Raw genomic sequence first — 12,476 nt, 5'->3', positions numbered from 1 at the left:
TTGATTTAGTATCCTGCAACTTCCCTACATTTATCAAAACTATGAGTTTTAGTTGGAGTCTTTAGGTTTTTTTCAGATATAAGATCATATCATCAAAAAGAGTGTCAATTTGACTTCCTCTTTACAATTTTGTGTCTTTTATTTCTTTCTCTGGCCTGATTGCTCTGGCTAGGACTTCCAGTACTATGATGAATAGAAGTGGTGAAAGGGGGCATCCTTGTCTTGTTCTAGATCTTAGAGGAAAAGCTTCCAGGTTTTCCTCATTCAGTATGATGCTAACTGTGGGTTTGTTATATAAGCTCTTTATTATTTTGAGATATGTTCCTTCTATTCATAGTTTGTTGAGAGTTTTTTTTTATCATAAAGGGATATTAAATTTTATCAAATGCTTTTTATGCTTCTTTATTGATTTGTATATGTTGAGCCATCCTTGGCATCCCTGGGATAAATCCCACTTGATCGTTGTGTCTTCCTTTTGATCTGCTGTTGTATTCAATTTGCTAGTATGTTGTTGATTTTTGAGTCTAGGTTCATCAGGGGTATTGGCCTGTAAGTTTTCTTTTCTTTTCTTTTTTCTTTCTCTCTGTCTCTCTTTGTGTGTGTGTGTGTGTGTGTGTCCTTGTTTGGTTTTGGTATCAGGTTAGTGCTGGCCTCATAGAATGAGTTAGGAAAAGGTTCCTTCACTTTGAGTTTTTGGAATAGTTTCAGGAGGATGGTATAGTTCTTTATATGTTTTGCACAATTCGACTGTGCATTCTTCCTGTCCTGTCTTTTTTATTATTATTATTGATTAAATCTTGCTACCCATAATTGGTGGATTCAGGTTTTCTATTTCTTTCTGATTCAATCTTGATAGTTTATAGGTTTCTATGAATTTACCCATTTCCTCTAGGTTTTCAGTTTGTTAGTATATATTTTTTCATAATAATCTCCAATGACCTTTAATATTTATGTGGTATCTTTTCTAATGTCTCCCTTTCTTCATTTCTGATATTTTAAAATTTGGGTCTTCTCTGGTTAGTCTAGCTAGTGGTTTTTCAATTTCTTTTACCTTTTTGAAGAACCTAGTTTCTGTTTTTTAGTCTCTATTTCACTTAGTTCTGCTCTGATCTTTATTGTTTGATTGCTTCTGTTAATTTGGGTTTGGTTTGCTCTTGCTCCATTTAGTTCCTTGAGGTACATGTTCGGTTGTTTATTTGAAGTATTTTGACTTTTATATAGGTATTTTTATACAGGCATTTATTGCTTCCCTCTTAGCATTTGCTGTATCCCACAGGTTGGAGTATGTTTTGTTTCCATTTTCATTTATTTCAAGAACATTTTTTATTTCCATCTTAATTTCTTCATTCTTAATTCTTTGTTGACCCAAAGGAGGTTCAGGAGTATGTTGTTTACTTTCTATGTATCTGTATAGTTTTCAAAATTACTCTTAGTATTGATTTCCAGTTTTATTCATTGTGATGTGAGAAGATACTTTATATAATTTTGATTTTTTTTAATTTGAGACATATTTTGTGGCCTAACATATGGTCTATCCTGGAGAATGTTCCATGTGCTGATGAGAATAATGTATCTTCTGTAGTTTTTGGACAAAATGTCCTGTAAATGTCTGTTAGGTCCATTTGGTCTAATGTCCAGTTTAAATCCTGTTTCTTCATTGATTTTCTGTCTAGATGATCTGTCTAACTCTTAAAGTGGAGTGTTGAAGTCCCCCACTATTATTGCATTGGAGTCTATTTTTCTCTTTAGATCTAGCTATATTTGCTTTGTAAATCTGGGTGCACCAGTGTTTGGTGCATACTTATTTAGAATTGTTATTTCTTCTTGTTGGATTGATCTCTTTGCCATTATTTAGTGACTTTTTTATTTCATTTTTTTACTGTTTTTCTCTTAAGGTTTGTTTTATCTGATATAAGTATAGTTTTTCCTGCTTGCTTTGTCTTGCTTTGCATCTTTGTCTTCCATTTGTGTGAAATACTTTTTCCTTCTTTTTACTTGAGTCTATATGTGTTTTGCAGGTAAAGTATGTTTCTTGTAGGAAGCATATAATTGGATCATGTTTCTTTATCCATTTAGCCAGTCTACATATTTTTAAGTGGAGAATTTAATCATTTACATTCAGAGTTATGGCTGATATGTAAGGCTTTGTTCTTATCATATTGTTAATTTTTTTCTGGTTATTTTGTATATTCTTAGTTCCTTTCCTTTTTTTCTATTGTCTTCGTGGTTTGGTGATTATGTATAATGGTACCATTTGAGTTATTTCTCTTTCTCATTTGTGTGTTTGCTTTACTGTTGAATTTATACTTTTATGTGTTTTCATGATGGCAAATGTTGTCCTTTCAGCTTCAGATTCCCCTGAGCATTTCCTGTAGACCAGCCTAGTGGTGATGAATACTCTCAGCATTTGCTTGTGTGGGAAAGACTTTATTTTTCTTTCATTCATGAAGGGTGATTTTGTTGACATAGTGTCATGCATATTTTTCTTTCAGTGCTTTGAATATGTCATTCCATTATCTCTTGACCTGTAAGGTTTCTGCCGAGAAATTCACTATTAGTCTGATGGGTGTTCTTTAAAAGGTACAGATGTGGGCTGGGTGCGATGGTGCTCACGCCTATAACCCCAGTGCTTTGGGAGGTTGAGGCAGGTGGATCGCGGGGTCAGGAGTTCAGGACCAGCCTGGCAAACACAGTGAAACCCCATCTCTACTAAAAATACAATAAATTAGCCAGGTGTGGTGGTGTGCACTTGTAATCCCAGCTACTTGGGAGGCTGAGGCAGGAGAGTCACATGAGCCTAGGAAGTGGAGGTTGCAGTAAGTCGAGATCGCCCCATTGCACTTCAGCCCAGGCGACAGTGTAAGACTCCATCTCAAAAAAAAAAAAAAAAAAGGTGTAGATGCTTTTCTGTTACATTTTAAAGACTCCTCTCTTTGTCTTTGGTTGTAGACAGTTTGCCCACAATGTACTATCAAGAAGAACTTTTTGCATTGTATTCATTTGAGGATCTTTGAGCTTCCTGTATCTGGGTATCTGAGTTTCTTGCTAGACTTGGGAAGTTTTCATTTAGCATTTTGTTAAATAGGTTTTCTAATCTTTTCTTTCTCTCTTTGCCCTCAGGGACACTGATAATTCAAATATTCCATTACTTTATGTTGTCCCAAATGTCACAAAGGCTTTGCTCATTCTTTTTTATTTTATCTTTACCTTTTTCTGACTGGATTATTTCAAAAGACCAGTCTTCAAGTTCTGAGATTTTTTCTTCTGCTTGGTCTCATCTATTTTTGAAGCTTTCACACATATTTTGCATTTTAGTAAATGAATTATTCAGTTTCAGAATTTCTGTTCAATTCTTTTTTAAAATAGTTATCTTTCTGGCAATTTTTTTTTATGACCTGAATCACTTTTCTGATTCCTCTAAATTTTTTTTTCAGAATTCTCTTGTGTCTCATTGAGCTTCTTTAAAATCGGTATTTTGCATCTTTATTTGGGATTTTGTTTCTTTAATTGGGATCTGCTGCTGGAAAATTATTGAGTTCCTTTGGAGGTGTTGTATTTCCTTACTTGTTCATGTTTCCTGCATCCTTACATTGATATCTGTGCATCTGGTGTAACAGACACTTCTTTCAAGTTTTTTAATTTGATTTCATGGGGCAGAACTTTTCCTGAAGATGTATATCTGTTTGCAGTTGAGTAGGTCACTCTGGCTTTGATATTGGGTGTATGCAGTAAGGTAGTCTCTGTGTGATTTCTTCAGCTGTGAACAGGGTCAGTGGTATTTGTGATTTCCTTAGTGGCTTAGGGTGTAGTTGTTAGTGGACGCTATGATGAAGTTTTTATGGGTTCTAAGATGCCTGGCGGGCCAGTCTTCAGGCCCCAGTGGTGGTAACAGTGGGTTGAGCATACCTGTCCTTGAGCCTCAGAGTGATGTATGCTGCCACTGGTATTAGCAGGTCCAGGTAGGCCAGTAGTGGCAGCTGTGGTCAAGGCATGCGGGTGGGTTCTTAGGTCTCCAGGCAGTGGTGTGATGTGGGTGACGGCAGGAGCAGTGGTGGAGCAACCCACTGGACCCCAGGTAGTCCATTCTGGTATTGGTGGTGGTTGTGATAAGTTGGGTGGGCCAGTCTGCTGACCTGCAGGTGGCTCATGTGGGTGACTGCCAGCTGTGGTGGTATCAACAGGTTGGGTCAGCCCAGCTTCAGACTCCAAGAGGAATGTTCAGGTACCATTGGTGATGAACTGGGCTGAGAGACCCCAAGGCCCCTAAATGGCATGCTAGAGTAGTAGGGAAATGGGACTGAGTTGATAACTTTTTCCTCAGGTTCCCTGGAAGTGTGTTCAGGCAGTGGCTGTGATAGGCAGGGGCAGATGATTCCTAGGCTGCTGGCAGAATTGTCAGGTTTGGGCCGCAGTGGCTGCACTGCAGGCTGCCTCCAGGGAGGGCAAGGCCACTCTCAGTGGGAGCAGCTAAAGCAGTAAGCTGTGGAGCTTGCAGTTTGCTCACACCTTGGTCTCTTAGCAGCCTATAGCAGTGGCAGTGGTATTTGTCCTCAGGGCTTGTTAAAGTGCCCAGCTTTCTCTCTCCTTCTTTGGCCTGGTGGCCCCAGGGAAGATCACAGTGCTTTGGAGGCTGGGCTGTCAAAATGGCACTGGCTGTGGGCCTGCTACCAGGGAGGGAAGTGCCACTCTCGGTGGGAGCAGCATGGGCAGACAGCTGTGGTGTGTACAGTTTCTTCACATCTTGGCCCCACAATAGTCTGCAGTAGTGGTGGGATTTATCCTCGGAAGAAAGTGCCCATCCTCCTCTTGCTCTCCTTGGCCCAGTGGCAGCTATGGCAGTGATGGTCCCAGGGTAGGACAAAGTCCTCTGGGGGCTGAGCTCTCAGAATGATACAATGTTACAGTTGCACAAGGCTCAGAAGCCTGTGGGACTCAGCCTAAGTTCCCTTTCTGAAACGATGCCTTTGTACAATCTCTAGGCAGCTCCCTATGTTAGTCTTGATGCTCATGAGGGTTGAAGGGCTCTCCAGTGCCTAGAATTGAAGTTCATGACAAGAATTTGGAGCCCCGAAGGTCTCACTGATCATTTCCCTGCATCTGAGAGCTTCTCCCAACTCCCAGGCAATCTTGGCTGAGCAGGCTGCCTCACTTCCCTCTCCTTCTTTGTTTTCAGTGCTTCCTGTCACTTCTCTGTTGAATTCCAGTGTTCTTTCTTAGATTTGTGATTATCTACTTCCTGGTAGAGAAGAAGGACCTATTTTGGTCCTTCTCTGTGGAAGGGGCTCATACTAGCTGCATCTGGTCAGCTATCTTGCCTCTGTCTCTCCCAGTGATTTTTGACAAAAGTGCCAAGGTATTTCAATGGGGAATGTATTCATTAATCAACAAATGGTATAATCAAAAAGTGAACATTGACCCTTACTTTCACCATACAGAAAAATTAACTCAAAATGCATCATAGACCTAAATGTAAGTGTGAAAAACAAAACATTTCTGGAAGAATATGCAAGAAAAATCTTCGGGACCTCTAGCTAGACAAAGATATCTTAGATTGGACACATGCTCACAAACACACACACGATATAGAAATAATAGACACATTGAAGTTTATCAAATATAAAACATTTGCCTTTTAAAAAACAACATTTAGAAAATATAAAGGCAGGCCATGGACTGAAAGAAAATATTTTCAAAAGCTATATCTGATACTGAACTTATACAAAATACATAAAGAATGCTTAATTTCAATTATAAAGACAACATTTTTAAAATAAGCAAAACACTTTTTAAGATATAATATCATAACTTTATTCAGGAGATAATCAAATATACAGGGCTGACACAGACAAACAGCCATGCATAAAAATTATACAAATCTGCTTGCTAGATTTTCCAGAAGAGGCCCAGTCATTATAAACAAGAAAGAAAAACCAGGAGGGTGCCTAAACGACTGCAGTCTTTCAAGCAAGTGCAAACGTTCCCACACTCCCTTGTAGAGAAGGCAGCCTCAGGTGAAGGTGGTCCTACTAGCAGGAAGATTAGGAGGCAGCAGCTGTGCAGAAGCCATGCTTCCTGGCCCTGCCAGAGCTCAACAATAGGACTTGTTGAACTCCTGGAGGGCCCACCGCTTCTCAGTTGCCTGCTTGAGTAGGGTGGACTCTTTTCACCAGTCTGTCAAACTCCTCCCCAAGTATTTCATAGGAGTTCAGGACCTGTCTTGACTTCTCCATGTGCTGCTCCTGTAGGTGAATCGCTCCCTCCAAACGGTCCCTAATCGGACAATGAACTTCCACTTTCTCAGCAGTGTGTTGGACAAAATATTTAACTCTTCCATCCTCAGCTTAAGTATCATAGCACCACACTTGACTTCCAGGTACTGGGCATTGATGTGGTCTAACTCGGAGTGAGTCTTCAGCCGTTGTTCCTGAAGAAGCCTCTGCAGCAAAATGAGGCAGCAGAGAAGCACCTGGAAGTAGGTGGCACTCTTCTTCTCCAGCAGCACCATCTGCTCCTTTTGCTGGCTCTTGGCATCCTGGCACTGCTGCTTCCTAGCCACTAGGACCTCTGCAAGTTTCAACACGTTTGCTGCCTTCACGGTTTCACTGTCAGCATCTGAATTGGGATCATAGTACCAGAGCAGAGTGAAACATTTCTTCTTGAGCTACTCCTCCACTTCTTGCTGTAGCAGAGCCCTCATCCACACAAAATCGTCTGAGAGTGGCATGGATTCCAGAAGGTCCGCTTTCTCCAGCTCTAGCAGTGAAGGTATCTCCCTCTCCTGGCTAGGACCTAAGAGCCATGTCAGTTCAGTTATGAGTAGCCGCTGTTCAAGAGTCTCATGAAATTTTTGTCCTCAGAAGTTAAATTTGTGTCCTGTATCTTCACACAGTAGTCCACAAGCAACTCCTGAATAACTCCATGTAAAATCTCAGACCTCAACCACGTTGTCTTATGCAGTCCTTGTTGAAGTATTTCCATCCCTTCTCCAGGTGAGCAGAAATCCCCAAATACCTTTTGATTTTCTTGGGATTCTAATACTGGGGCAGGTGAAGCTCTCAAGGGGGTGCCAAGATCCTCGGCTGGGGCAGGCTGGACAGCAGCGTCTGTTTACACCCAGGACCCACCCCACCCCGGGGCTCCGGAACTCGCTCCGGAACCTCTCATTCGGGCCTACCACAGGGGCTAGGGGAAGCGAGGCCCAGGAGGACCGTGGTGGAAGGCCCTCCAGGAAGGGGAAGGGGCAGCAAAACATTTTAATAGACACTTCACCAAAGTAGATATGCAGATAGCAAATAAGCACATTTTTAAATATTCAAGATTATTAGTCATTAGAAAAATGCAAATACCCAATTAGAATGGTAAAATTTCTAAACGCTCACCATTCCAAGTTTTGGCAAGTTATATGGAGGAACGGGAGCTGATATAAATTGCTGGTGGGAATGTAAAATTGTATAGTCATTTCTGGATGTTTAAACACATAAATAGACTATAGAGTTAAACATATTCATACTTACCATACAGCCTAGAAAATCTGCTGTTTGTTTTTACTCGAGAGAAATAAAAGCATAAGTCAACTCAAGACACATACTTAACTGTTTATAGAAGTTTTACTTATAGCTCCAAACTTGAAACAATTCAAATTTCTACCAATCAGGAATATTTTTAATTAGACATAATTTTATTTTATTTTATTTTTATTTATTTTTTATTATACTTTAAGTTTTAGGGCACATGTGCACAATGTGCAGGTTAGTTACATATGTATACATGTGCCATGTTGGTGTGCTGCACCCATTAACTCATCATTTAACATTAGGTATATCTCCAAATGCTATCCCTCCTCCCTCCCCCCACCCTGCAACAGGCCCTGGTGTGTGATGTTCCCCTTCCTGTGTCCATGTGTTCTCATTGTTCAATTCCCACCTATGAGTGAGAACATGCGGTGTTTGGTTTTTTGTCCTTGCCATAGTTTGCTGAGAATGATGGTTTCCAGCTTCATCCATGTCCCTACAAAGGACATGAACCCATCATTTTTTATGGTTGCATAGTATTGCATGGTGTATATGTGCCACATTTTCTTAATCCAGTCTATCATTGTTAGACATTTGGGTTGGTTCCAAGTCTTTGCTATTGTGAATAGTGCTGCAATAAACATACGTGTGCATGTGTCTTTATAGCAGCATGATTTATAATCTTTTGGGTATATACCCAGTAATGGGATTGCTGGGTCAAATGGTATTTCTAGTTCTAGATCTCTAAGGAATCTTCTGACTTCCACAATTGTTGAACTAGTTTACAGTCCCACCAACAGTGTAAAAGTGTTCCTATTTCTCCACATCCTCTCCAGCACCTGTTGTTTCCTGACTTTTTAATGATCACCATTCTAACTGGTGTGAGATGGTATCTCATTGTGGTTTTGATTTGCATTTCTCTGATGGCCAGTGATGATGAGCATTTTTTCATGTGTCTTTTGGCTGCATAAATGTCTTCTTTTGAGAAGTGTCTGTTCATATCCTTCACCCACTTTTTGATGGGGTTGTTTGATTTTTTCTTGTAAATTTGTTTGAGTTCATTGTAGATTCTGGATATTAGCCCTTTGTCAGATGAGTAGGTTGCGAAAATTTTCTCCCATGTTGTAGGTTGCCTGTTCACTCTGATGGTAGTTTCTTTTGCTGTGCAGAAGCTCTTTAGTTTAATTAGATCCCATTTGTCAATTTTGGCTTTTGTTGCCATTGCTTTTGGTGTTTTAGACATGAAGTCCTTGCCCATGCCTATGTCCTGAATGGTATTGCCTAGGTTTTCTTCTAGGGTTTTTATGGTTTTAGGTCTAACATTTAAGTCTTTAATCTGTCTTTAATTAATTTTTGTATAAGGTGTAAGGAAGGGATCCAGTTTCAGCTTTCTACATATGGCTAGCTAGTTTTCCCAGAACCATTTATTAAATAGGGAATCGTTTCCCCATTTCCTGTTTTTGTCAGGTTTATCAAAAATCAGATGGTTATAGATATGTGACATTATTTCTGCAGGCTGTGTTCTGTTCCATCAGTCTATATCTCTGTTTTGGTACCAGTACCATGCTGTTTTGGTTACTATAGCCTTGTAGTATAGTTTGAAGTCAGGTAGCATGATGCCTCCAGCTTTGTTCTTTTGGCTTAGGATTGACTGGCGATGCGGGCTTTTTTGGTTCCATATGAACTTTAAGGTAGTTTTTTCCAATTCTGTGAAGAAAGTCATTGGTAGCTTGATGGGGATGGCAGTGAATCTATAACTTACCTTGGGCAGTATGGCCATTTTCACAATATTCATTCTTCCTACCCATGAGCATGGAATGTTCTTCCATTTGTTTGTATCTTCTTTTATTTCATTGAGTAGTGGTTTGTAGTTCCCTTGAAGAGGTCCTTCACATCCCTTGTAAGTTGGATTCCTAGGTATTTTATTCTCTTTGAAGCAATTGTGAATGGGAGTTCACTCATGATTTGGCTCTCTGTTTGTTATTGGTGTATAAGAATGCTTGTGATTTTTGCACATTGATTTTGTATCCTGAGACTGCTGAAGTTGCTTATCAGCTTAAGGAGATTTTGGGCTGAGACGATGGGGTTTTCTGGATATACAATCATGTCATCTGCAAACAGGGACAATTTGACATCCTCTTTTTGTAATTGAATGCCCTTTATTTCCTTCTCCTGCCTGATTGCCCTAGCCAGAACTTCCAACACTATGTTGAATAGGAGTGGTGAGAGAGGGCATCCCTATCTTGTGCCAGTTTTCAAAGGGAATGCTTCCAGTTTTTGCCTATTCAGTATGATATTAGCTGTGGGTTTGTCATAGATAGCTCTTATTGTTTTGAGATACATCCCATCAATACCTAATTTATTGAGAGTTTTTAGCATGAAGCATTGTTGAATTTTGTCAAAGGTCTTTTCTGCATCTATTGAGATAATCATATGGTTTTTGTCGTTGGTTCTGTTTATATGCTGGATTACATTTATTGATTTGCGTATATTGAGCCAGCCTTGCATCCCAGGGATGAAGCCCACTTGATCATGCTGGATAGGCTTCTTGATGTGCTGCTGGATTTGGTTTGCCAGTATTTTATTGAGGATTTTTGCATCGATGTTCATCAGGGATATTGGTCTAAAATTCTCTTTTTTTGTTGTGTCTTTGCCAGGCTTTGGTATCAGGATGATGCTGGCCTCATAAAATGAGTTAGGGAGGATTCCCTCTTTTTCTATTGATTGGAATTAGACATAATTTTAAAGAAAAAAGTTTAGACCTGACTAGAAAGCCTGAAATCACGTGTTTTTCTCTGACTTTATAGTCATAGCTAAATGTCATAATGGCCCATTAAAAAGTTTTAAATTTAAAAGGTACCTGTGTAGGGCCAATTATTACCAGTATTACAAAAGGAGGATAAGGAGGCTGGAACCATGAGATTTACTCCTCCTCCTCCTCAGTAATTACTGTACACAAGGCACAATGTTAAAATCAATTTTAAGTTTATGGCCTCCAAATAAATGCAAACTCCATATTGTTTTTAGAGCAAGGCTTGCCTATGTTTCTCTCACATGTCTTGATAGGAAGGGATATTCCTTCTATCCAAGCAGACATCCATTTCTAGGTCTCTGTAGGAAAATCCTGGCTTATTCAACAAGGTTTGAATAACCAAGTGCCCTGTTAGAGCTGGTTTCCTTATTTGTGTGCAACAGTTAAGCAGAATCTTCTGAATTATCTTGCAAAATCATGTATTAGGCTATTCTAGAATTGCTATAAAGAAATACCTGAGACTGGATAATTCATAGAGAAAATAGATTAATTGGTTCATCATTCTGCAGGCTGTACAGGAAGCATGGTGCTATAATCTGCTTGGCTTCTAGTGAAGCCTCGGGGAGCTCACAATCATGACAGAAGGCAAAGGGGGAAAAGGCATGTCACACAGTGAAAGCAAGAACAAGCAAGGGAGAATGTGGTGTGTGTTGGGAATGCCACACACCTTTAACCATATCTCATGTGAACTCAGAGCAAAAGCTCACTTATCACCAAGGGAATAACCCAAATCATTCATGAGGGATCCACTTCCACGATCCAAATACCTCCCACCAGGCTGTATGTCTAACACTGGAAATTACAATTCAACATGAGATTTGGGTGGGAACAAATATCCAAACCATATTATTCCACCCCAGCCCCACCCAAATCCCATGTTCTTCTCACATTGCAAAATATAATTATGCCTTCCCAATAGTCCCCCAAAGCCTCCCCCCGCCCAAAGTCTTAACTCATTCCAGCATTAACTCAAAAGTCCCAAGTCCCAAGTTCAAAGTCTCATCTAGAACTGAGCTGAGTTCCTTAACATCTATAGAGCCTGTAAAATAAAGAAACAAGTTATTTACTCCCAAGATACAATGGGAGTATAGTCATTGTAAACATCCCCTTCCAAAAGGTAGAAATTGGCCAGAAGAAAGGAGCTACAGGCCTCATACAAGTTCAAAATGCCGAAGGGCAGTAATTAAATCTTAAATCTCCAAAATAGTCTTCTTTGACTCCATATCCCACATTCAGGGCACACTGGTGCAAGGGGCCAGCGTCCAAAGCCTTGGATATTTCCACCTCTGGCTTTGAAGGTTTCAGAACTCCAGGATGCTCTTACAGGTTGTTGAGTGCCTGTGGCTTTTCCAGGTGCTGGGTGCAAACTGCTGGTGGATCTACCATTCTAGGGTATGGAGGGCCATGGCCCCTTTCTCACAGACGCACTAGGCAGGGCTCTAGTGGGGATTTTGTGTGGGAGCTCCAACCCTGTATTTCCTCTTGGCACTGTCCAACAGAGGTTCTTCTGTGGGGGCTCTGCCCCTGAGGCAGGCTTCTACCTGGGCATCCAGACTTTTCCACACATTCTCTGAAATCTGATGGAGGGTGCCAAGCCTCATTTACTCTTGCACACTGTGCACCCACAGGCTTAACACCAGATGGAAGCTGCCAAGTCTTACAGCTTGCCACCTCTAAAGCCATGGCCCAAGCTGTACCTGGGCCCCTTTGAGCCACAGCTGGAGCTGGAGTGGCCAGAATGTGGGGAGCAGAGTTCTGATGCTGCACAGGACAGCAGAGCTCTGGACCTGGCCCATGAAACCATTTTTCCCTCCTAGGCCTTTGGGTCTCTGAAGCAAGGGCCTCCTGTGAAGGTCTCTGAAATGCCTTTGAGGCCTTTTCCCCATTGTCTTGGAAATTAGCACTCGGTTCTTTTTTAGTTACATGAATATCTCTAGCAAGTGGTTGCTCCACTGCCTGCTTGAATTTCTTTTCTGAAAAATCTTCCTTTCTCTGTCACATGGCTCGGCTGCAAATTTTTCAAATGTTTCTGCTTTGCTTCCTGTTTAAATATAAGTTCCAACTGTAAGTCTGTTTTTTTTTTTTGCTCCCACGGCTGAGCACAGGTTGTTAGAAACAGCCAGGCCATTTCTTGAATGCTTTGCTGCTTAGAA

At 40.6% G+C, this 12,476-nt stretch overlaps 1 pseudogene; it reads right to left on the bottom strand.

Annotated features, from left to right (window-relative positions):
• Nucleotides 1–6,088: 6,088 nt before the first annotated feature.
• On the bottom strand, nucleotides 6,089–6,978 carry LOC100967722 (HAUS augmin-like complex subunit 4; annotated as a pseudogene).
• Between the last annotated feature and the right edge of the window lie 5,498 nt (nucleotides 6,979–12,476).

The sequence above is a fragment of the Pan paniscus genome, chromosome 1 (genome assembly GCF_029289425.2).
Source record: "Pan paniscus chromosome 1, NHGRI_mPanPan1-v2.0_pri, whole genome shotgun sequence".
Lineage (NCBI taxonomy): Eukaryota > Metazoa > Chordata > Mammalia > Primates > Hominidae > Pan > Pan paniscus.
The sequence above is the reverse complement of the archived record's forward strand: the minus strand, read 5'-3'. Positions and strand labels throughout refer to the sequence as shown.